We start from the raw sequence: 25,979 nt of genomic DNA, 5'->3' as shown, positions 1-25,979 counted from the left end.
GTCCAGGGAAGATGTGGTTAACTTAGTTTGGGGAAAGAAAGAAAAAGGACCAAAAGGTAAGGATGGGTGGGGAAAAGAAGAGGTGGGCACTTCCCAGATGAAATGAACCTGGAGAGGATACACAGAGGGAAGGGAGAGGTGTAAGGTCATTTTGCAAAACTGCAAATAGCTCGCTATGTGTGATGATGAGTTACCTGAGAACAAGTGGTGAGAACTAAAGCTCGAGAAACTAAGATGAGAATACGTAGGGCTTGTGCCATGTACAGGAGGTTGAAATTAACCCTGGAGGTTCTAGGACACGACTGAAGAAATGTAGACGGGCAGGCAACGTGACACTAACTGGTGTTTTAGAAAGACGGCTGTGGTGGCGGGAGGGAGGATGGACTGCAGAAGGAGGGGCAAGCAAGATCAGTAACGAAGTGGAACTGAGTGCAAGTGAGGATCCAGATCAAGGCTAGGATAAACAGGCAGAAGTTAGAGGATGTGTCACTGATCTAATGGGGAGGTTTTAGAAAAGGAAGTCGTTGAAGAATGTCTGTTCTATAGCTCTCACCACAGTGATTATGCGCATGTAACAGGCACTCATAAATGTTGATAGACTGTAACTAAATTACTTATTTCCTTTGTAAAGGTTGGTCTCAACCAACTAATTCTTCCAAAATATGAGTATTTGGTCCAGTTAATTCTGCAAAAAACTGTGGTTTTAGAGCTATTAGGGTTTAGTACCATTTTATTCATGTTTTAATCCACTACTGCAAATGTTTGCAAAAAGCATCTGGACAGCTAAAGGGTGCTAAAATTCAAAATTATTGCTTTTCACAATGACGCTCGCAGTTTAGAAGTTCTGGGGCACCTCTTATGTAACACAACTGCTGCTACCCAGATCGCTTCATCTTTCATTAAAGAATATTGGAAAATGGCATGATGTTTGATAAGGCTAGAAAGATTGTATGTATCACACCAAGGAGCTGCTGTGCGGAAAGTTTGCATCAACAAAGGAAGAATAACCAGGGTCCTCTGTTCATACTTTCACACCTTCCAATATCATCAGTTTCAAAGCTCCCAGCCTCCCCTTTGACTCTGACTTTGAACTCTCTTCTGACCCATCTCCCCAAATCCAATTCAATTATCAATACAAACTGGGGGCTCCTACTCATATTCACTACATCTAATTTGTCAGCCTACTTTATTTTCTCATCTAGATAAGTTTACCAAACTAGGAGGTGTCCCACTGGAGCTGAACAAGTCACCAATTTCCTACAGAGTAACATTTACTAGAATTCTCCTCTCTCCTTATGCTCATTGATGAAATAAAATTCACATTTTAAGGCGAGACAAGAAAAATTTAAACATAAAATTTTTCTCTGCTCACTTTGGCCTCCACCCTCCCATCTAGCGTGCATCGTGTATCTGTATTATGCATTAACCAGACCTCCCCAGTGGCAGAAATACCTGCTCAACCATAAAGACTGTGTTTTTCTCCTTCTGGCGCAAGCCATGTAACTCCTTAGAAGATAACATTCTTTTTTTGATCCTGTAAGGGGTCATGATGACCCACCACTCATCTTGTACATGCAGACGTCTTTAGTAAACTTTATGTACAATGCCAATATATCATTTTCCTTAAAGATAGCGCTTGGCGTAGAACAGATTAGTCAGATGACCTGGGGAAACACTGGGCCAAACCTAATGGAAGTTCTTAGCTTAAATACTTACTTATGACCTTAGTACTGTCACTAGCTATATTACTTGTATTCTGCCTATTTTACAAGATTATTGTTTCTTGCACTACCAAATGTATCCCTGAGCCTCAGATAAAATTAATGATGACTAGGTGACTTGAAATGATTGAACAAATATATTTCTATAAGATCAATGACTGTAGTAGTGTAGCTCTAATTATGGGAAGAAGCAACAAGACGGAAGCGTGTCCTGGACCATAACAGACACGTAAGACAGGAGGTCCGGAGGCTTTGGGATGCTGTTAACAGGGCCTAGTCCAGTAAGAGCACACCGCATGAGCTACCAAGCAAACGCCTGCCTGACCTGAGAATAAGCCTTCCTAGTGCTCTGGGACAAACTGGTCAGGAAATGCCTCCCAAGCGAAATTAAGACCAAAAGGGAAGGGATTGTAAAATAAAGACTTTGCCCACCATCCAGTTCTACAAGAATCAAGTCATTAGCCACCGCAGTTGTTGACCTGAAAGAAATTCAGGGTGACGATCGGGATGAAACAGTCTCTGCTCTGGGAAAACAGACAGAACTGGCCCTCAGATAGTTAGATATTTTCCGGAGAAATTTTTTATGAACCTGGATTCTTGCATCTTCCCATACTTAGCAAAGCACTAAAACCATTAACTAAAATGTCTGTTCCTCGGGACCAGCAGCTTGATTGCACAGACCCCCTCTTCAGAACAGTTCTCAGAGCTCTCTGAGAGCCTGTCTCCCGAGTTATAATCCCTCAGGTTGGCTCAATGAAATTTCCATTTCTTTCTTTCTTTGATTATTGACTAATTGTTGTCATTGCCATCACCATATCGAACTTAACTAAGGAATATAATATTCCTGCTCAATCCCTGATGACAGGATTTATCTGCATCCTTGTTTAAGAAACATAATCATACCAGAACTGTAAGTAAATTAAAATTATTTCAAGTTATATAAAAGTTCTTCATATCCACCTGAATTTTTTTTTTTTTTTTTTTTTTTTTTTTGTGGTACGCGGGCCTCTCACTGTTGTGGCCTCTCCTGTTGTGGAGCACAAGCTCCGGACGCACAGGCTCAGCGGCCATGGCTCATGGGCCCAGCCGCAACAAGGCATGTGGGATCTTCCCGGACCGGGGCACGAACCCGTGTCCCCTGCACTGGCAGGCGGACTCTCAACCACTGCGCCACCAGGGAAGCCCCCCACCTGAAATATTTTTTAGTAGAATATGGCAATATAATTTTCAGTAAATATACTAAATATAATTTTCAAGAGCATTTTTATATCAAACTCTATCATAATTACCAATAATTAGCCATATAAAAAATATACCATAATTCCATGAGTTTCATTAAATCTCTACTTGTGGCATACCAAATAGTCACTTGTGAACAAAATTTCTCTACCTTAAACAATCATGTGCTTTAAACAAATATCAAACTGCCTCATAATAACATGCATATGTATGACAGTGAATTTTATCTGTCAACTTGACTAGGCTAGGAGATGCCCAGAAAGCTGTGTCTGTAAGGGTGTTTCCAAAAGAGATTAGCATTTCAATAGGTAGTAAATCAGGAGTAAAGAAGATCCCCGTCAGGGCTTCCCCTGGTGGCGCAGTGGTTGAGAGTCCACCTGCCGATGCAGGGACACGTGTTCATGTCACGGCCTGGGAAGATCCCACATGCCGCGGAGCGGCTGGGCCCGTGAGCCATGGCCACTGAGCCTGCGCGTCCGGAGCCTGTGCTCCGCAACGGGAGAGGCCACAGCAGTGAGAGGCCCGTGTACCACAAAAAAAAAAAAAAAAAAAGGTTTATACCATATCATTTCTAAAGTTTGCCTGTGTGATAATTGTTTTATTTAGCTTAATTCTAGAGCCTATGTTTGGCTCTCCATGAACATTAGCTTGAGTAAGCCTGGAAATTAACACCCTACCCAAAATCATTACCCAAAATCAACAAAGGCAGCAGCACGTTTTAGTACACGTATTTGTTATAACAAGGCATGATTACTAACCAATAAATGAATGTACTAACCTCAGTCAACATAATTCTGACTCTATCCACGGAGCTAGGCCTTATCTCTTTCCCGATGAAATGCCAAGGTATCCCATTAACTTCTCCTATGTTCCTCTTACATGTCAAAAATCGCTCCCAATCTCAATTACATACTGACTCTTCCCATCATTAGCTCTTCCTGTCTTCCATGAATTAAAGTCCTTATTGGCAGCTGAGCAGGCTTAATCAAATTCAGCTGGGAAAAATTATCGCCTGCACGTCACTAAATAGCAGTCATTACTGTATAAAGCCCACCTCTAATCTCAGTCATTTTATTTACCTCATCTTCAAAATGACTTTCTTCTTCATCTGACGTCACGTGCCAGCTGCCAGGACGCAGCCTTTCGCCATTCATACCACCTATAACTGGTGTTGCCGTCACACCATTTTACATCCTGAGGGGATATTCCCCATTAACAAGGTTTCTTCCCAAATGCCTTACCCTTGAACCATTTATTAGGCACAGTATTGTCATTTTAACAATATCATTATTAGCACCTTACCAAATATTTCTCCTAAATAAGAATTATTTAGTCAATACTAATCATGTTTCTAACAACCAGTAGCAACAATATTAAGCAACGTGGGTTTTACCCTTTACTACCCCCCGAAATATCAATAATTTCCATTCTCTTTTCCCGTGTCTTTCTCTTTAGAGTTCAGGGCACTTGAGGAACAAAAATATTGTCAAATGTGACGAGTTTATGCTGAATGTTTTTCGTTATTTCGTTCATTTACAAGGAACAAAGACCCTTTCAAATTAGCTCACGTGGAGGAATGAGGAAATTAGGATTTCATGGAAATCCAAGAACTGAAGCAGGGAAATTGGGTTTGGATTCAAGGTCATTCTAGAAACCTTAGATGCAGATGTTCCAGAATCTTTCCTCTACTACTCTACTGTTCGTGTTACTCAGTTCTATTCTACATATATACTTCTTTCTATCTTGCTTTAATAACTGTTTCTTTTTATTTATAATTTCTACTTCCCTATAATTTTAGCTTACATGTGGTCCATTATAGCCTCCCAAGTCCTGATTCTGTCTCACAAATTTTCAGCTAAAGCTTCCACCAGTAACTGAAAAATTCTTTCTTTGTTCCTTAGGTCCAATTCTCACTTGGTTAAATTAATCTTTTTGAATCTGGCCTTAGAGAGTGAAGATTACTGCCTCACCTGAGGATTCACTGTTCTTGGGTCAGATGGTTAGTCCAGTCCAATAAACGGAGTTGAAAGACGGAGAAAGGAGGGAGACATCACCATAATACTATATATGACTCCTGAGACAGCAAGGTCCAATGGTGGATCAGTTTCCTTGGTGGAGGTTGTGGATAGGACAAGCACAAAAATGAAGATGGCCAGTAGTTACGGATAAAACAAGATGTAGCCCTATTCTCACAATATTTACCTCAATTGGGTCTCAATTTTATCAAATTCACTTATGCCATTTTATTTAGGTAATGCGACCATGTAAGAGAAATGTAACAATTATAAATTCTTTAAAAGATCATTACAGCATCTACAAAAAACCCTTAGTTAACATAATACTTAATGGTGAAAGACTGAATGCTTTCCTCCTAAGACCAGAAACAAGGCAAGGATGTCTGCTCTTCTTATTTATGTTCAACGTCATGCTGGAGGTTCTAGAAGGGCAATTAGGTAATAAAATAAAGGCACCTAGTTTGTACATGAAGAATTAAAACGATCTCTATGACAGTTACAATATTGTATATGGAAATGATATTGTATATAGAAAATCCTAAGGAATCTAGTAAAAAACAAAACTAATAAGCAAAGCACATGAAAAGATGTTCTGCATCATTAGCCATCAGAGAAATGCAAATTAAAACCACAATGTGATATCATCTCACATCTCTCAGAATGGCCATCATCAAAAAAAACACAATTAATAAATGTCAGCAAGGATGTGGACAAAAGGGAACTTACACATTGTTGGTGGGAATGTAAATTGGTGCAGCCCCAGTGGAAAACATTATGCAGGTTCCTCAATAAACCAAAAATAGAACTACTGTATGACCCAGCAATTCCACTCCTGGGAATAGAGCTAAAGAAAACAAAAAAATTAATTCGAAAAGATACATGCACCCCAATGTTCACAGCAGCATTATTTACAATTGCTAACATATGGAAGCAAGCTCAGGGTCCATCAGCAGATGAATGGATAAAGAAGATGTGAAATTTTGTGCTTCAAAGCACACCACCAAAGAGTGAAAAGACAATCAACAGAATGAGAGAAAATATTTGCAAATCATGTGACTGATGAGGGACTTGTATCCCGAATATCTACAGAACAATTACGCCACAATAATAAGAAGACTACCCAGCTGAAAAAACTCCAAAGGATCTGAACAGACACTCCTCCAAAAAAGATACACAAAGGACCAATAAACACATGAGAAAAGATGCCCAACATCATTAGCCATCATGGAAACAAAAATCAATACAAGGAGGGAGGACCTTCAAGAAGGCGGAGGAGTAACACATGGAGATCACCTTCCTCCCCACAGATACACCAGAAATCCATCAACACGTGGAACAGCTCCTACAGAACACCTACTGAACGCCGGCAGAAGACGTCAGACCTCCCAAAAGGCAAGAAACCCCCCCCCCCGCCACGTACCTGGGTAGGGCAAAAGAAAAAACAGAGACAAAAGAACAGGGACGGGACCTGCACCAGTGGGAGGGAGCTGTGAAGGAGGAAAGGTTTCCACACACTAGGAAGCCCCTTCGAGGGTGGAGTCTGCAGGTGGCGGAGGGGGGGAGCTTCGGAGCCGCGGAGGAGAGCACAGCAACAGGGGTGCGGAGGGCAAAGCGGGGAGATTCCCGCAAAAAGGATCGGTGCCGACCAGCACTCACCAGCCCGAGAGGCTTGTCTGCTCACCCGCCGGGGCGGGCAGCGCTGGGAGCTGAGGCTCGGGCTTCGATCAGAGCGCAGGGAGAGGACTGGGGTTGGCGGCCTTAACACAGCCTGAAGGGGGCTAGTGCGCCACGGCTGGCCGGGAGGGAGTCTGGGGAAAAGTCTGGACCTGCCGAAGAGGCAAGAGACTTTTTCTTCCCTCTTCGTTACCGGGCATGGGACGCTAAGGCTGCTGCTGCCGCCACCAAGAAGCCTGTGTGCGAGCACAGGTCACTATCCACACCCCGCTTCCGGGGAGCCTGTGCAGCCCGCCACTGCCAGGGTCCCGGGATGCAGGGACAACTTCCCCGGGAGAACGCACAGCGCGCCTCAGGCTGGTGCAACGTCACGCCGGCCTCTGCCGCCACAGGCCCGCCCCGCATCTGTACCCCTCCCTCCACCCGGCCTGAGTGAGCCAGAGCCCCCGAAGCAGCTGCTCCTTTAACCCCGTCCTGTCTGAGCGAAAAACAGACACCCTCCGGCGACCGCAGAGGCGGGTCCAAATCCACAGCTCAGCCCCGGGAGCTGTGCGAACAAAGAAGAGAAAGGGAAATCTCTCCCAGCAGCCTCAGGAGCAGCGGATTAAAGCTCCACAATCAACTTGATGTACCCTGCATCTGTGGAATACCTGAATAGACAACGAATCATCCCAAAACTGAGGTGGTGGATTTTTGGAGCAATTGTAGACTTGGGGTTTGTCTTCTGGGTCTAATTTGTTTCTAGTTTTAGTTTATCTTAGTTTAGTATTTAGAGCTTATTATCACTGGTAGATTTCATTATTGGTTTGGTTGCTCTCTTCCTTTTATATATATATATTTTTTATTTTTCTCTTTTTCTGAGTGTCTGTGTGTATGCTTCTTTGTGTGATTTTGTCTGTATACGTTTGCTTTTACCATTTGTCCTACGGTTCTGTCTGTCAGGTTTTGATAGTATAGTTCCTAGCACTTGTTATCATTAGTGGATTTGTTTATTGGTTTGGTTGCTCTCTCTGTTTTTTTTTTAATTGTTTTATTTTAATAATATTTTTTAATTTTTTACTTTAACAACTTTTATTTACTTATTTTCTTTCTTTCTTTTTTCTTTTCTCCCTTTTCGTCTGAGCCGTGTGGCTGACAGGGTCTTGGTTGCTCCAGCCAGGTGTCAGGCCTGAGCCTCTGAGATGGAAGAGCCGAGTTCAGGACATTGGTCCACCAGACGTCCCTTGTAATATTAATCAGCAAGAGCTCTCCCAGAGATCTCCATCTCAATGCTAAGACTCAGCTCCACTCAATGACCAGCAAGCTACAGTGCTGGACACCTACGCCAAACAACTAGTAAGACAGGAACACAATCCCACCCATTAGCAGAGAGGCTGCCTAAAATCATAATAACTTCACAGACACCACAAAACACACCACCGGAGGCAGTCCTGCCCACCAGAAAGACAAGATACAGCCTCATCCACCAGAACACAGGAACCAGTCCCCTCCACCAGGAAGCCTACACAACCCACTGAACCAACCTTAGCCACTGGGGGCAGACACCACAAACAACACAAGATATGAACCTGCAGCCTGCAAAAAGAAGATCTGAAACACAGTAAGATAAGCAAAATGAGAAGACAGAAAAACACACAGCAGATGAAGGAGCAAGATAAAACCCACCAGACCTAACAAATGAAGAGGAAATAGGCAGTCTACCTGAAAAAGAATTCAGAGAAATGATAGTAAAGATATCCAAAATCTTGGAGATAGAATGGAGAAAATACAAGAAACGTTTAACAAGGACCTAGAAGAACTGAAGAGCTAACAAATAATGATGAACAACACAACAAATGAAATTTTAAATTCTCTAGAAGGAATCAATAGCAGAATAACAGAGGCAGAAGAATGGATAAGTGACCTGGAAGATAAAATAGTGGAAATAACTACCATTGGGCAGAATAAAGAAAAAAGAATGAAACGAATTGAGGACAGTCTCAGAGACCGCTGGGACAACATTAAATGCACCAACATTCAAATTATAGGGGTCTCAGAAGAAGAAGAGAAAAAGAAAGGGACTGAGAAAATATTTAAAGAGATTATAGTTGAAAAGTTCTCTAATATGAGAAAGGAAATAGTCAATCAAGTCCAGGAAATGCAGAGAGTCCCATACAGGACAAATCCAAGGAGAAACACAAGACACCTATTAATCAAACCATCAAAAATTAAACACAAAGAAAAAATATTAAAAGCAGCAAGGGAAAAACAACAAATAACATACAAGGGAATCCCCATAAGGCTAATAGCAGATCTTTCAGCAAAAACTCTGCAGGCCAGAAGCGTATGGCAGGACATATTTAAAGTGATGAAAGGGAAAAACCTACAACCAAGATTACTCTACCCAGCAAGGATCTCATTCAGATTCCACGGAGAACTTAAAACCTTTACAGACAAGCAAAAGCTAAAAGAATTCAACAGCACCAAACCACCTTTACAACAAATGCTAAAGGAACTATTCTAGGCAGGAAACACAACACAAGGAAAAGACCTACAATAACAAACCCAGAACAATTAAGAAAATGGTATAGGAAGATACATGTCGATAATTACCTTAAATGTAAATGGATTAAATGCTCCAACCAAAAGACATAGACCGGCTGAATGGATACAAAAACAAGACCTGTATATAGGCTGTCTACAAGAGACCCACTTCAGACGTAGGGACACATACAGACTGAAAGTGAGGGAATGGAAAAAGATATTCCATGAAAATGGAAATCAAAAGAAAGCTGGAGTAGCAATTCTCATATCAGATAAAATAGACTTTAAAATAAAGACTATTACAAGAGGCAAAGAAGGACACTACATAATGATCAAGAGATCGATCCAAGAAGAAGATATAACAATTGTAAATATTTGTGCACCCAACATAGGAGCACCTCAATACATAAGGGAAATGCTAACAACCATAAAAGGGGAAATTGACAGTAACACAATCATAGTAGGGGACTTTAACACCCCACCCTCACCAATGGACAGATCATCCAAAATGAAAATAAATAAGGAAACACAAGGTTTATATGATACATGAAACAAGATAGACTTAATTGATATTTATAGGACATTCCATCCAAAAACAACAGAATACACTTTCTTCTCAAGTGGTCATGGAACATTCTCCAGGATAGATCATATCTTGGGTCACAAATCAAGCCTTGGTAAATTTAACAAAATTGAAATCATATAAGTATCTTTTCCGACGACAACGCTGTAAGACTAGATATCAATTACAGGAAAAAAACTGTAAAAAAGACAAACACATGGAGGGTAAACAATATGCTACTAAGTAACCAAGAGATCACTGAAGAAATCAAAGAGGAAATCAAAAAATACCTAGAAACAAATGACAATGAAAACATGACGACCCAAAACCTATGGGATGAAGCAAAGACAGTTCTAAGACGGAAGTTTATAGCAATACAATCCTACCTCAAGAAACAAGAAACATCTCAAATAAACAACCTAACCTGACACCTAAAGCAATTAGAGAAGAAGAACAAAAAAAAAAAACCCAAAGTTAGCAGAAGGAAAGAAATCATAACATTCAGATCAGAAATGAAAAAGAAATGAAGGAAATGATAGCAAATATCAATAAAATTAAAAGCTGGTTCTTTGATAAATAAACAAAATTGATAAACCATTGCCAGCCTCATCACAAAAAAAACGGGAAAAGACTCAAATCAATAGAATTAGAAATGGAAAAGGATAACTGACACTGCAGAAATACAAAGGCTCATGAAGGATTAGTACAAGCAACTCTATGCCAATAAAATGGACAACCTGGAAGAAATGGACAAATTCTTAGAAAAGCACAACCTTTTGAGAACTGAACCAGGAAGGGATAGAAAATATATATAAACCAATTACAAGCACTGAAATTGAAACTGTGATTAAAAATCTTCCAACAAACAAAAGCCCAGGACCAGGTGGCTTCACAGGCGAATTCTATCAAACATTTAGAGAAGAGCTAACACCTATCCTTCTCTAACTCTTCCAAAATATAGCAGAGGGAGGAACGCTCCCATACTCATTCCACGAGGCCACCATCACCCTGATATCAAAACCAGACAAAAATGTCACAAAGAAAGAAAACTACGGGAAAGTATCACTGATGAACATAGATGCAAAAATCCTCAACAAAATACTAGCAAACAGAATCCAACAGCACATTAAAAGGATCATACACCATGATCAAGTGGGGTCTATCCCAGGAATGCAAGGATTCTTCAGTATACGCAAATCAATCAATGTGATACACCATATTAACAAATTGAAGTAGAAAAACCATATGATCATCTCAATAGATGCAGAAAAACCTTTCAACAAAATTCAACACCCATTTATGATAAAAAACCTCCAGAAAGTAGGCATAGAGGGAACTTACCTCAACATAATAAAGGTCATATATGACAAACCCACAGCCAACATCATTCTCAATGGTGAAAAACTAAAACCATTTCCACTAAGATCAGGAACAAGACAAGGTTGCACACTCTCACCACTATTATTCAACATAGTTTTGGAAGTTTTAGCCACAGAAATCAGAGAAGAAAAAGAAATAAAAGGAATCCAAATTGGAAAAGAAGAAGTAAAGCTGTCACTGTTTGCAGATGACATGACACTCTATATAGAGAATCCTAAAGATGCTACCAGAAAACTACTAGAGCTAACCAATGAATTTGGTAAAGTAGCAGGATACAAAATTAATGCACAGAAATCTCTTGCATTCCTATACACTAATGATGAGAAATCTGAAAGAGAAATTAAGGAAACACTCCCATTTACCATTGCAACAAAAAGAATAAAATACCTAGGAATAAACCTACCTAGGGAGACAAAAGACCTGTATGCAGGAAACCAAAGACACTGATGAAAGAAATTAAAGATGATACAAACAGATGGAGAGATATTCCATGCTCTTGGACTGGAAGAATCAACATTGTGAAAATGACCATACTACCCAAAGCAATCTACAGCTTCAATGCAATCCCTATGAAACTACCAATGGCATTTTTCACAGAACTAGAACAAAACATTTCACAATTTGTATGGAAACACAAAAGACCCCAAATAGCCAGAGCAATCTTGAGAAAGAAAAATGGAGCTGGAGGAATCAGGCTCCCTGACTTCAAACTATACTACAAAGCTACAGTAGTCAAGACAGTATGGTACTGGCACAAAAACAGAAATATAGATCAATGGAACAGGAGAGAAAGCCCAGAGATAAACCCACACACATATGGTCACCTCATCTTTGATTAAGGAGGCAAGAATATACAATGGAGAAAAGACAGACTCTTCAATAAGTGGTGCTGGGAAAACTGGACAGCTACATGTAAAGGAATGAAATTAGAACACTCCCTAACACCATACACAAAAATAAACTCAAAATGGCTTAAAGATCTACATGTAAGGCCAGACACTATCAAATTCTCAGAGGAAAACATAGGTAGAACACACTATGACATAAATCACAGTAAGATCCTTTTTGACCCACCTCCTAGAGAAAGGAAAATAAAAACAAAAATAAACAAATGGGACCTAATGAAATTTAAAAGCTTTTGCACAGCAAAGGAAACCATAAACAAGACGAAAAGACAACCCTCAGAATGGGAGAAAAGATTTGCAAATGAAGCAACTGACAAAGGATTAATCTCCAAAATATACAAGCAGCTCATGCAGCTCAATATCAAAAAAACAAACAACCCAATTCAAAAATGGGCAAAAGACCTAAATAGACATTTCTCCAAAGAAGATATACAGATTGTCAACAAGCATACGAAAGGATGCTCAACATGACTAATCATTAGAGAAATGCAAATCAAAACTACAATGAGGTATCACCTCACACCGGTCAGAATGGCCATCTACAAAAAGTCTACAAACAGTAAATGCTGGAGAGGGTGTGGAGAAAAGGGAACCCTCTTGCACTGTTGGTGGGAATGTAAATTGATGCAGCCACTATGGAGAACAGTATGGAGATGCCTTAAGAAACTAAAAATAGAATTGCTATATGACCCATCAATCCCACTGCTGGGCATATACCCTGAGAAAACCATAATTCAAAAAGAGTCATGCACCACAATGTTCATTGCAGCACTTTTACAATAGCCAGGATATGGAAGCAACCTAAGTGTCCATCGACAGATGAATGGATAAAGAAGATGTGGCACATATATACAATGGAATATTACTCAGCCATAAAAAGAAATGAAATTGAGTTATTTGTAGTGAGGTGGATGGACCTAGAGTTTGTCATACAGGGCGAAGTAAGTCAGAAAGAGAAAAATAAATACCGTATGTTAACACATATATATGGAGTCTAAAAAAATAAAAATAAAAAGGTTCTGAAGAACGATGGGGCAGGACAGGAATAAAGACGCAGACATAGAGAATGGACTTGAGGACACGGGGAAGGGGAACAGTAAGATGGGACGAAGCGAGAGAGTGGCATGGACATATACACATTAGCAAATGTAAAATAGATAGATAGTGGGAAGCACCCGCAGAGCACAGGGAGATCAGCTCAGTGCTTTGTGACCACCTAGAGTGGTGAGAGGGGGAGGGTGGAAGGAAGACGCAAGAGGGAGGGGATATGGGCATATATGTATATCTGATTCACTTTGTGATACAGCAGAAACTAACACACCATTGTAAAGCAATTATACTCCAATAAAGATGTTAAAAAAAAAAAAACTACATGGAGGGAACTTCCCCAGTGGTCCAGTGGGTGGATCCCGCATACTGCATCTAAGATTTCCTATGCCTCAACTAAGACCGGGTGCAGCCAAAATAAATAAATAAATGTTAAAAAAAAAAAAAAACTACATGGAAATATGACATCACATCCACTAAGATTACTATTGTTGTTATGCTGTCTAACCAAACAATTATAAAACAATTCTTAAACCACTATTTTAGCAAAGAATACAAAATTAGAACTGGTATTTCACTAGGCCAGTAAGCTCTTTTCTGGTTAATAAGACCAACCAGTTTAATAAAGATGTCAGCTCTTTCATTATTAAACATTAAATATCTGAAATATTATAAATATTATATGACAAGTTTGGGATAAGAAAGAAGAAAAGTAAATAAACTATTGAAACATGGTTTCTTCAGTACCTGTTGTGAAATTCCAGTTCTAGATCCAGAAAAAATTGGAAAAAATACCCCTAGCACAGGAATTATATTACACATTATAGAAGAACATGACACAGTATTAAAGAATTACTGGGAGACTACTACTATAACAATAGCAAGGTCCAAAAACTTTCAAAAACTCTGTGACAAAGCTTACTTAAATAACATCAGATTCATCTGAGATTAGCAATGTCCAGGGTGTTTCAATTTTTACGAGGCAAAAAACCAAAAACAATCATAATTGCATAATTAAGCCATGTGACTTTTTAAAAAACAGGTTCTCTAGTGCATGAAAGGACTAGAAATGTATATAAAAGAATCATTATTACTAACTGACATTGACATAAATATTACCAGATTTGGTAGTCACCAATATTTTAGGTTTTCCTTTTTCCATATGGATAGTATTTCCCACCCCATTGAAGTTAAACATAACCTTATGACTTTTTTGATAAATAATATTTGAACGTAAGTGGAATGTACATAATTTTAAGGTTCCTTTCCTTATGCCAAGGTAACCAGCAACATCCTAGCTGGTGAAACCTCTCAAAGACTGTACCCCTCAGTAAAGACAGCAAGAAAGAGAGATCCCAATCGATCTGTGACTGAGATGGACTAGGTTTATCCATACAAACTTGAAGTATCTCTAGTTCAAAAAAGATAAAATACTGGTAATTTCATGTAATTTAACCTAACAACATGAACACAAAATAAACTCATTATTTTAGGCCACTGAGATTTGGGGGTTGTTTTCACTGTACCATATCTAGCCTATCCTAATTGATTTCCCCAAAGGGCAAGGAAGTCCTTTCTAAAGTATTTGGTTCTGGGCTTCCCTGGTGGCGCAGTGGTTGGGAGTCCGCCACTGAGAAGCCACCACAATGAGAAGCCCGAGCACTGCAACGAAGAGTAGCCCGCGCTCTCCGCAACTAGAGAAAGCCTGCAGGCAGCAACAAAGACCCAACGCAGACAAAAATAAATAAAAGTAAAATAAATTAAAAAAAAATAGGCCTGGAAAGCCCAGAATATGCCAGGACTAGAGATTATAAAATTTGAAGAAAAAAAAAAAACAGCAAACCCTCAGAAACCCTCAGCAGCATATTAAAAGGATCATATACCATGATCAAGTGAGACTCACCCTTAGATATAAAGATGATTCAACATACGCTAATCAATAAATGTGATATATTAATAGAATGAAGGATAAAAATCATATGATCATCTCAAGAGATGAAGAAAAAGCATTTGACAAACTTCAACATCCTTGGGGCTTCCCTGATGGCACAGTGGTTGAGAATCTGCCTGCTAATGCAGGGGACATGGGTTCGAGCCCTGGTCTAGGAGGATCCCACTTGCCACAGAGCAACTAGGCCTGTGAGCCACAACTACTGAGCCTGCGTGTCTGGAGCCTGTGCTCCACATCAAGAGAGGCCGCGATAGTGAGAGGCCCGCGCACCGCGATGAAGAGTGGCCCCCACTTGCCACAACTAGAGAAAGCCCTCGCACAGAAACGAAGACCCAACACAGCAAAAATAAATAAATAAAATTGAGTTGTTCATTTAAAAAAAAAAATTCAACATCCTTTCATGATTAAAAAAAAAAACTCTCAACAAATTTGGCATAGAAGAAATGTAGTACTTCAACATATTGGGCTGGCCAAAAAGTTCATTCAGGGTTTTCTGTAAGACGTTATGGGAAAACCCGAACGAACTTTTTGGCCAAATCAATAATAAGTCCATATATGACAAGTCCACAGCTAGCATCATACTTAATGGTGAAAACCTGAAAGCTTTTCCTTTAAGATCAGGATTAAGACAAGGATGCCTACTTTCACCAATTTCATTCAACATTAAGACTGGAAGTCATATATATATATATATATATATATATGAACTGTTTGAAAGCATTCTATTTATTGTGCTAGATTTATAACTCTGGAAAACAAGTAAACATTTAAAGAATAAATGGATCAAATTACCTGTACAGTTTCAGCAGAGTTCTCTCTTAAAGAATATGTGGGTTGAACAAAGAGACTGAAAGTTAGGACTTACCGCTCTGACACCAACATAAATCTGTTCTTTTGATTGTAAATTATGACTCATAGCCTAGGACATTATCTTCCTGTCAGAGGTTTTTAAAGGGTGATCCAACAGTGAGAAAAATGCATACAGCAATATAGAAACAACAGTTCTGCTGCTATTCAAGCTTCATCCCCTTGAGGAGCTGCTGAATGCAGAACTCCCGTTTACTTAAGGCTTTAATATTCAGCCCTGCAGAAATCCGAGCTACATCTTGTTTCCATAAATAATTTTGCTAAAGCACTAAAAGTGTCAGAAGATTGCCACTTTAAATAGTCTTCTAGTTTTTACATGTAATCTCTAGGGAAGTCAAATAACAGAGCTAAATAATTTCCCATTAGATCACTTGGGAAAAATTGCGTTCTCTTTTATTTAGCCTTAAATATAATCTCATCCTTATACAATACTTATTAATTATGTAGTGAAAAACAGTTATTTACGGCAGACACAACTTGCAGACACCACCTTAACAATGCTTAGAGTTAGCATCGCCGGTAATGCTTCTTGGTTGACGCACTGAGAAGGACACAGTAACACTCTGTGGTATCCCCGGCAAAATGTATAACCTGAATCTAATCATGAGGAAATATTAGACAAGTCAAATCGAGGAATAGACTTGCTGTGAATGAACTGGTCTGAATGATTCAAAATGTCAAGATCATGAAAGACAAAAAAAAAAAAAGAACCAAGAAAATACTTCATATTAAAAGAGAGAGAAATGAGACACGACAACGAAAAGCAATGTTTGATCCTCGACTGGATCCTGGAACAGAAATGTTTTTTCTTTTGCTATAATGGAACAACTGGCAAAAATGGTATGAAATCCATACATTATACAATAATATTAAATCAATACTAATTTCCTGGTTTTGATAATTACACCGTGGTGATATAAGATAATGTCTTTTGTTTTGTTTTTGTTTTGAAGTGTTTAAGCCTTAGGTCTGCAAGTTACTCTCAGTTTTTTTAAATGTAGCTATTGAAACATATTAAATTAGGAAATCTAGATGAGCGTATTAAGAATTCTTTGTTCTGTTTTTGTAACTTTTATGTAAGTTTAAAATATACATATAACCTCAAACAAAAAAGAATTTAGAAGACAGGTATCATACAGTACTCCTTCTAGTACGACCACCCTAACTTATGTTGCTCAAAATTATAAAAAACTGGCAAAGAGTCTGTTATGTTATGTGTTTAGAATTTCTGTAAATTGAAAAAGAAAAAATTATGCTGTGCTTTTTGCTGGTAGCAATCTTCCTGGCATGTTTTATGACTGCACAATAATTTTTTCTGCTGGCAAGTTAAGAGGAACAACAAAACATTTGGTACTGGACATGTTACATTCATTTTACGAACATTGATTTAAAACCTGCTATATGCCAGTGACTGTGCTAGATGCAGGGATAAAGAAAAAAATATACATGGCATGTGACCTAAAGGATCTTACGGATCAGCAGGGGAGACAGACGTATAAGTGAATGATTGCAGTGAAGTAGTATAAGTGGCGTGTGTGTGTGTGTGTGTGTGTGTGTGTGTGTGTGTGTGTGTGTGTGTGTGTAATCCACCATGGTACACTGGGATTGGCCAATTCCCAGGGAGCCAAGAAAAGAAGAGGGTTAGAACAATCTTCGCAAGAGAGGTTGTATTAAAATTGGGTCTTAAAAGATGGATAGTGGTTTAGATGGACAAATAGAGGGAAGAGTATTTGGGACATGAGCAAAGGACATGAAGCTATAATACAGCCTAGAGTATTAGTGAGACAGCAAATAATTCAGAACAGCTGAATCCAAGATGGGGCGTGGCCACAGTGAGAAAAGATGCTAGAGAGAGGCAGGGGCCAGTTCCTTGAGGGCAGCATAAGCCATTGTGCCAGGAAACTGCACAGTCCTATGGAAGTGGGGTTGTGAGTTCTTGGCATTTGTCTGCATCTGTGAATATCTAACTTGTTGAACTATCACATACAAAGCGAGGTACATTGAAGTAGGTCATTCCATTCCCGTAAGATGATTTGTGTCAATTATAACAAGGGAATGGAACTGAGAAGGGGATGTTCTGCTATCTTTATATCTTACACTATGACATGAGAAAAATTTGCATTCCTTCTGCTTTGCAATATCAATCTCTGTAAGAGATTGGTGGGGATTCACTTTCAATATGCCAAATGAGAAAGTTTAAGTTGTAATTGAAGGTCATCACTGCATCAATTATCTTGACAGAAATAGTGGCTCAGTCAAGATGACAGCGCTTGACCTTGGGTGCACCTCTCTTCTGTTTGCTTCTCATAAATCAGGGTGACAAGTGGGCAAAAATCTCTGCTCACATCTTTGATAGAGTTTAACAATGAAGGAGACAAACTCTGCAATCAGAAAATTAGGGAATGAGTACAGGAAATAGATGTTGGATACTGAAGATTATTTTGAATAAAAATTAAAGGTCTTCAAAGAAAAAATATTTCTAATTTATATCTGTCTCAGGATTTTGAACTTTTATTTACTCCCATATAAAAAAATACATATGAAAAGAATGAGAAGATGAGCCACAGACTGGGAGGAACTATTTACAAAAGACATATCTGATAGAGGACTGTTATCTATTATAAAATGTTAAAAGGACTCTTAGAGCTCAACAAGAAAATGAACAACCCAATTTATAAACTGAGCAAAAGATCTGAATCGATACCACACCAAAGGTGATATACAGATGGCAAAAAGGCATATGAAAAGACGCTCAATTTCATTCATCACTAGGGAGTTGCAAATTAAAATAATGAAATACCACTACACACCTATAAGAATGGCAAAAATCAAAACCATCAACAACACCAGATGTTGACAAGGATGTAAAATAATGGGGACACTCATTCATTGCTGGTGGGAATGCAAAGTGGTACAGCCACTTTGGAAGACAGTGTGGCTGTTTCTTACAAAACTAAATATACTCTTACCATATGATCCAGCCATCACATTCCTTGGTATTTACCCAAATGAGTTAAAAACGTATGTCCACATAGAAAACTTGCACAAGAATGTTTATAGCAGCTTTATTCATAACTGCCAAAACTTGGAAGCAACCAAGATGATCTTCAATAGGTGACTGAATAAACAAACCGAGGTACATCCAGACAATGAAGTATGACTCAACAGGAAAAAGAAATGAGTTATCAGCTCATGAAAACGGAACCTTAAGTGCATATTGCCAAGTGAAAGAAGCCGATCTGAAAAGGCTACATACAGTATGGTTCCAGCTATATGACATTCAGGAAAAGACAAACTGTGGAGACGTTAAAATAAAAATCAGTGGTTGCCAGGGGTTTGGGGCAGGGATAAGCAAGTGAAACACAGGTGATCTTCAGGGCAGTGAAAATACTTTGTATGATACTATATATAATGGTAGACACTTCTCATTATACATTTGTCCAAACCTATAAAACGTACCACACAAACAGTGAATCCTAATACAAACTATGGATTTGGGGTGAAAATTATGTGTCAGTGTAGGTTCACTGATTCCAACAATTGTACTACTCTGGGGGGGGATATTGATGGCGGAGGAGTTTGAGTGTGTTTGTGGAGGAGGGGATATACAGGAACTCTGTCCTTACCACTCAGGTTGGCTGTGAACCTGAAATTGCTCTAAAAATTAATCTATTAATTTAATATACATATATTAATTATGTAATGACTATATAGATTATATACATAAAAATTCAGAGACCACCAGGAGGATTAAAGCCAAAAATTCCCCTAAAGCGGTTGCATTCAGGAATTTGGAAATTATATTTTAAGCAAAGGCTTTTACTTGTTAAGTTTTGTGACTACTTTTTTTCTTTTTTTTTTGCGGTTCGCGGGCCTCTCACCGTTGTGGCCTCTCCCGTTGCGGAGCACACGCTCCGGACGCGCAGGCTCAGCGGCCATGGCTCACGGGCCCAGCCGCTCCGCGGCACGTGGGATCTTCCCAGACCAGGGCACGAACCCGCGTCCCCTGCATCGGCAGGTGGACTCTCAACCACTGCACCACCAGGGAAGCCCGGGCTAGTAGACTTTTGAAAGAAAAAATTCTTCCTGATATTATGTAAGAAACCCTTTCAGTCACAGGATCTGGCTAAGAAGAGGGAACCTACCAGGCCTCACTGGGAGCAACCTGGAAAGCTTTATCCCACCAACCCCCCAAAATTCAAAAACACCTGTTAGAGTCATAGAAGATACACATCGGGTACTTACAAACTTTAAGATCGTTCTAGAGCAGGGTTCTCAGCCTTGGCACTGTTGACCTCTGGGGCAAGATCGTTCTTTGTTCTGAGGGCTGTCCTGTGCACAGCAAGCTGTTTAGCAGCATCCCTGGCCTCCACCCAGTAGCACAACCCCAGCTGTAACAGTCAAAGATGTCTCCACAACATTGCCAAGTGTTCCCTGGAGGCCAAAATCATTTGTCTGAGAATCACTGCTCTAGAGTCTTGCTACTCAAAGTGTGGTCTGAAACTCAGCAGCATCACCTGGAAGCTTTTAAGAAATGGATTACAAGCTGCCTATTCAGTATGATCTCAGTCATACTGAATTAGAATTTGCATTTTAACAAGATTCCCATGTGACTCATATGCACATTCGAGTTTGCAAAGCACTGTCAGATTATACGGATCATAGTTATCCAGCAGCAGGAAGGAAGTGAGGAAGAAAGAAGTGTGGGGAGGGGGAGGGAGGCGGGAGGATGTAGAAAGAGAGAGAAAAGGAGTAAAAAAAGAAAAGAGGTAAAAGCTAAGAAACTTAGTTAAAACTGAAAACACATAGAACCTTAAAATCAAACATAAAAGTAGGTGGAGCATAGAGGAACTTTAGGGCAGTAAAAATACTCCATATGATACCATAATGGGGGTTACATGCCATTATACCTTTGTCCAAATCCATAGACTGTACACCACCAAGAGTGAACCCTAAGGTAAACTATGGACTTTGGGTGGCTATGATGTGTTAATGAGCCTTTCAAAAAATAATAAATATAAATCAAGCATAAATCATTTTTCTTTTTGTGAAATTTTTGGCAAAGTCGCCAATGAGAAAGAAAAGGAGAAACTTTCCAAATTGGAATTTTATTTTATTTTATTTTATTTATTTATTTATTTTTTTTGACAAAGTGATGCCAAATATATTAATTGGTGAAGAACTTGGTTGTGGGGTATGTTAAGGTGCAGATCATACAAACTACAAAGCGCGGTGGAAATACATAAATAGTACTTGTTAATGACTAAATGAGTAGAAAGGTTCACTTATTTCACAGGGTCTAGTAAAACTGCTTAGAAAACTCCTTATTTACAGTTAAAAGCATGTTTCTGGTAATTTCCTGGTGGTCCAATGGTTAGGCCTCTGTGCTTCCACTGCTGGGGGCCCAGGTTCCACCCCTGGTTGGGGAACTAAGACATAATTTGGATCTGATCCATAATCCACCAGGACATCAACTAATTTTGTAAGGCCTAATAATGCTGCAATAAAAAGCGCTGTCTGGCCCAGGGAGTTAACTGCATCGACATACACGCCCTCTGACGCTTCCTGCAATAACCACCAAAATATGACCAATGTCTATTCATAATACATCATTCAAACCGAAACCACTCAGACTACGTTCATCTCCCTCTTACTCTTCGAAATGAAGAGAAGAACGATCATCAACGGCTAAAGGCAGCTGCAAACACAACACCAAAAGCCAACTTCACGCTCAGGAGAGAACGCTCCTTCTCTTCCTCGTGGGTTCGGGTGCTCTACACGTTCTAGTAACGAACTATAGAAATGATCCCTGAAAGTATAGTCTTCCAAATTGGAATTTTAAATGAGAAAAACTTTAAAAACAAGGAATTTAGGACTATATTCAGTTAACCACAGTTTTAAATTTACTGAGGTCTATATTAGAACGGTGACTATGAAGATCAAAGTGGGTGAATGCCAGAGTATTTATGAAGAAACAAACTGTAAGAACTCACAACCGGCTGGGTGTGAAAGAGGTAACATAGACGTTTATTACGCTGCTTCTCACGTGGTCACTTTCCAAGCTGGGCTGCACGATCCAGAGGAAACCCTTGGGAAATGGCAGGGGTCGTACTGTGAACGCTACCAAATTACTTGCTGAGGCCTCAGGTGATATCGCTTTTGCCTCCTTTTATCCCTCCAATTTTACTGATAAAGTCAGAGTTTTGCACATATAATAAGTATCTTCCCCCGCGCCTCAATGCTCTACTTTGAACCCTTGCAGAAAGAAAACTTCCCAAACTATTTTCCCCAAAAATGACAACTGTGTCAAGGGGATGACTGTTTTCATGAATGCCCTCCAGTCCTTGTACTACTCATTCTTTTTGATAGCTCAGATCAGAGGTAAGCAAATCTTTTCTGTAAAGGGTCAGATAGTAAATAGTGTAGGCTTTGTGGTCTATTCAGTTTCTGTTGCAACTGTGACCTTGGAGAATAACAGCAGCCACAGACAGCATGTAAACAAATGATAGCGGCTGTGTTCCAATAAAACTTTATTTATGAAAACAGGTGGTGGGCTCGATTTGGCCTTTGAACCATAGTTTTCAACCTTGGGCCTAGATTGTTATTTTCAGCCTGAACTCATCTCCCTAATAAAAATTTAAATAACTAGCACGTATTGAGTACAATCGTCAGGTACTATTCTAAGTGATTTACATATATTTTTATATTTTATTCTCATCAACGCTCTAGGATAATTTATCACTCAGGGTTCAGGATAGGAAAAATAAATTATTTTAGGTATTTCCAGTATAAAGGAATTTCATATAGGGAAGTACATGCTTATAAATTCATTGGAAGAGTTGGAACAGCAGAAATAGGGGCCTTGCTCTGGAGTTTTGGTGTGAAGGTCATACCCTCATAGCTGTGATCCACTGGGCAGGAAGCTACTGCTGCTACCACTGCTGCTGCTGCCACAGCTGCCTCATATTTGAGAAGATGTGTCCAGAGGGCAACATAGATCCAACCCATGCAAATCTTGTGTCTGTCAGAGCCTGCTTCTCAGCTCTCCCTGCTGCAGGAAGCTTGTTTCTGTCTCCCTTTCAAATCTCATGTGTGTGCAGAACTTACTGCATATCTACAACCCTAGCTGCAAGAGAGTCTGGAAAATGTACTTTCAGCTTTCCAACTTCTCCACACATATAGGCGGGTGAAATGGCAGTTGAGAGGGCCAAAGTAGCCAGCACAGATGGGTACTACTACCATTCCTATTTAAAGCCAAGTTGGAAAGAACTTCCTGCCATTTCTCCTTGATTTCCTTTATTCTAAATAGACAAGTTAATATTATGGGGAGTTGCTTACCTGGACACTTCCTTTCTGATACACATAGTTTTAATGATTTCTTATTTTTGAAATATGTATAAATAGAACATTTTAAAGAACAAAACAGTGGTGATGAGTCTCTTCAAGAAATACTGTTCCTTGGATAAAGATGTAGTACATATATACAATGGAATATTACTCAGCCATAAAAAGGAATGAAATTGGATCATTTGTAGAAACTTGGATGGAACTAGAGACTGTCATACAGAGTGAAGTCAGAAAGAGAAAAACAAATATCGTATATTAACACATATATGTGGAATCTAGAAAAATGGTATAGATGGTCTTATTTGCAAAGCAGAAATAGAGACACAGACATGGAGAACAAACATATGGATACCGAGGGGGAAGGAGGGGTGGGATGAATTGGGAGATTGGGAGTGACATATATACATTATTGATACTATGTATAAAATAGATAACTAATGATAACATACTGTATAGCACAGGGAACTCTACTCAGTGCTCTGTGGTGAACTAAATGGGAAGGAAATCCAAAAAAGATGGGATATATGTATATGTATAGCTGATTCACTTTGCTGTACAGGAGAAACTAACACAACATTGTAAAGCAACTATACTCCAATAAAAATTAATTTAAAAAAAAGAAATACTATTCCTCATTTCGTATGTTCATATCCTAATTATGCTGAATTTTTAAGCTGAAGATCAAACCTGGCCTTTTTTTTTTCGGCCGCACCTAATGGCTTGCAGGATCCTAGTTCCCTGACCAGGGATCGAACCCGTGCCCCCTGCACTGGAAGCACAGAGTCCTAACCAATGGACCACCAGGGAATTTTCCAAACCTGGCCATTTTTGTAATCAGATTTGAAAGATGGCTCATCATCTCTGCCAGCAAGCTTCTATATCCTCATTGCAAAATTTAAATTTGTTTTCATGGATTGAAAGGGGATTAAACGAGTGTCTCCTGAGACCTAAGTAAATAATTTGACAGTGCTACATGACCCATACTTACTGATACTCCCCCAACCCTTCCATCAGGCACAGGTATCACTCCCTCCTTTGTGTACCCGATGTACAATATAAATTCAACAAATGTTGAATAAATACACAAAAAATGCATCATATATAAACCAGGATTTTTAGTTAACGTTATCCTAGGCTGTTTACTCCATTTAAGATTATGAACTTCGGGGCTTCCCTGGTGGCACAGTGGTTGAGAGTCCGCCTGCCGATGCAGGGGACGCGGGTTCGTGCCCCGGTCCGGGAAGATCCCACATGCCGCGGAGCGGCTGGGCCCGTGAGCCATGGCTGCTGAGCCTGCGCGTCCGGAGCCTGTGCTCCGCAACGGGAGAGGCCACAGCGGTGAGAGGCCCGCATACCGAAAAAAAAAAAAAAAAAAAAGATTATGAACTTCTTGAAAATTGGGATCATATCTTTTACGCTTTTATACCTTTCTTTTTACCTCCTATTGAGAACATAGAAAGTGTTCAATAAATATACTGAATCAGTAGTTTTGAAATAAAATACACATCTATCGATGATTAACCTCAAATATTAACCAGTAATATTTATATTTTAAAACTATTTTATTAAAGAAAAAATTTAAAAGAGAGAAACAATTAAAGAACAAGTCAGTAATATTCCAACCACCTAAAGACAACCAATACTTGGTTTCTTTTTTTGAGAGGCCACATTTACATAACTTTTATTATAGTACATTGCAAAAATTATTCTATTTTATTATTATTGTTATTAATCTCTTACTGTGCCTTAATTTGTACATTAAACTTTATCATAGGCATGATGTATAGGAAAAAGTATAGTGTATATAGGATTCGGTACTATGCAGTGGTTCAGGCCTCCACTGCGTTCTTGGAACGGATCTCCCGAGCCTAAGGGGATGACTGCTATATTGACTTTAGGCCAGGGAACAGTCTGAGCAGATTTGATTTTCAGAAAAATCACACTGGAAAACAATAGGGGGGAATGAATGGAAGGGATGAGTCTGGAGGCAGGAAGGTCAGGCTGGAGGCTACTGGGATACCACAGGGGAGATGTGCTGGTGCCCTAGACCAAGCAGGGTTGATGAGAAGGAAAGAGAGCTCCACAGCTCACACTGTACAGCAGGGCTAGCCAGTGACATTGGTGCCTAGGGCAGTATGACAAAGCAGCATCCCTTCAAACTAATACTTTTTAAATGGACACATCTATTTAGTGGACATGGAAAGAAACAAAGTATCCATTATTAAAAATTGCATGTCCATTTCCTTACTTTTATTATGTGTATCAAAGATAACATTTCAGGGACTTCCCTGGTCGTGCAGTGGTTAAGAATCTGCCTGCCAACACAGGGGACATGGGTTCAAGCCCTGGTCCGGGAAGATCCCACATGCCGTGGAGCAACTAAGCCTGTGCAATACAACTACTGAGCCCGCGTGCTGCAACTACTAAAGCCCACGTGCCTAGAGCCCATGCTCCGCAAGAAAAGAGGCCACCACAATGAGAAGCCCACGCACTGCAACGAAGAGTAGTCCCTGCTCACCACAACTAGAGAAAGCCCTCACGCAGCAACGAAGACCCAATGCAGCCAAAAATAAATAAATAAATAAATTTATTTTTAAAAAAAAAGATAACATTTCAGATCCTCTGGAATCAGAACCTCTCACATGGTGACTCACTTTGTTAACCAGCCGTAAGTGATGGAGAAATTGTGCAATACTTGGTTTTTATTCTTTTTTTTTTTTCCTATTCCTAAGTTTTGGTTTTAAAAAT

At 39.5% G+C, this 25,979-nt stretch overlaps 1 long non-coding RNA gene and 1 pseudogene across 1 annotated transcript in view; both read right to left on the bottom strand.

Moving 5' to 3' along the window:
* Positions 1–25,979, bottom strand: part of LOC117200026 (uncharacterized) — a 36,682-nt gene that overhangs the window by 7,394 nt on the left and 3,309 nt on the right. The window lies entirely within an intron of this gene.
* Positions 21,508–21,709, bottom strand: LOC117199263 (uncharacterized; annotated as a pseudogene).

This window comes from Orcinus orca, chromosome 4 (assembly GCF_937001465.1).
Source record: "Orcinus orca chromosome 4, mOrcOrc1.1, whole genome shotgun sequence".
In the NCBI taxonomy this organism is placed as follows: domain Eukaryota; kingdom Metazoa; phylum Chordata; class Mammalia; order Artiodactyla; family Delphinidae; genus Orcinus; species Orcinus orca.
Note: the sequence above shows the minus strand (reverse complement) of the source record. Positions and strands in the feature narration are given on the sequence as shown.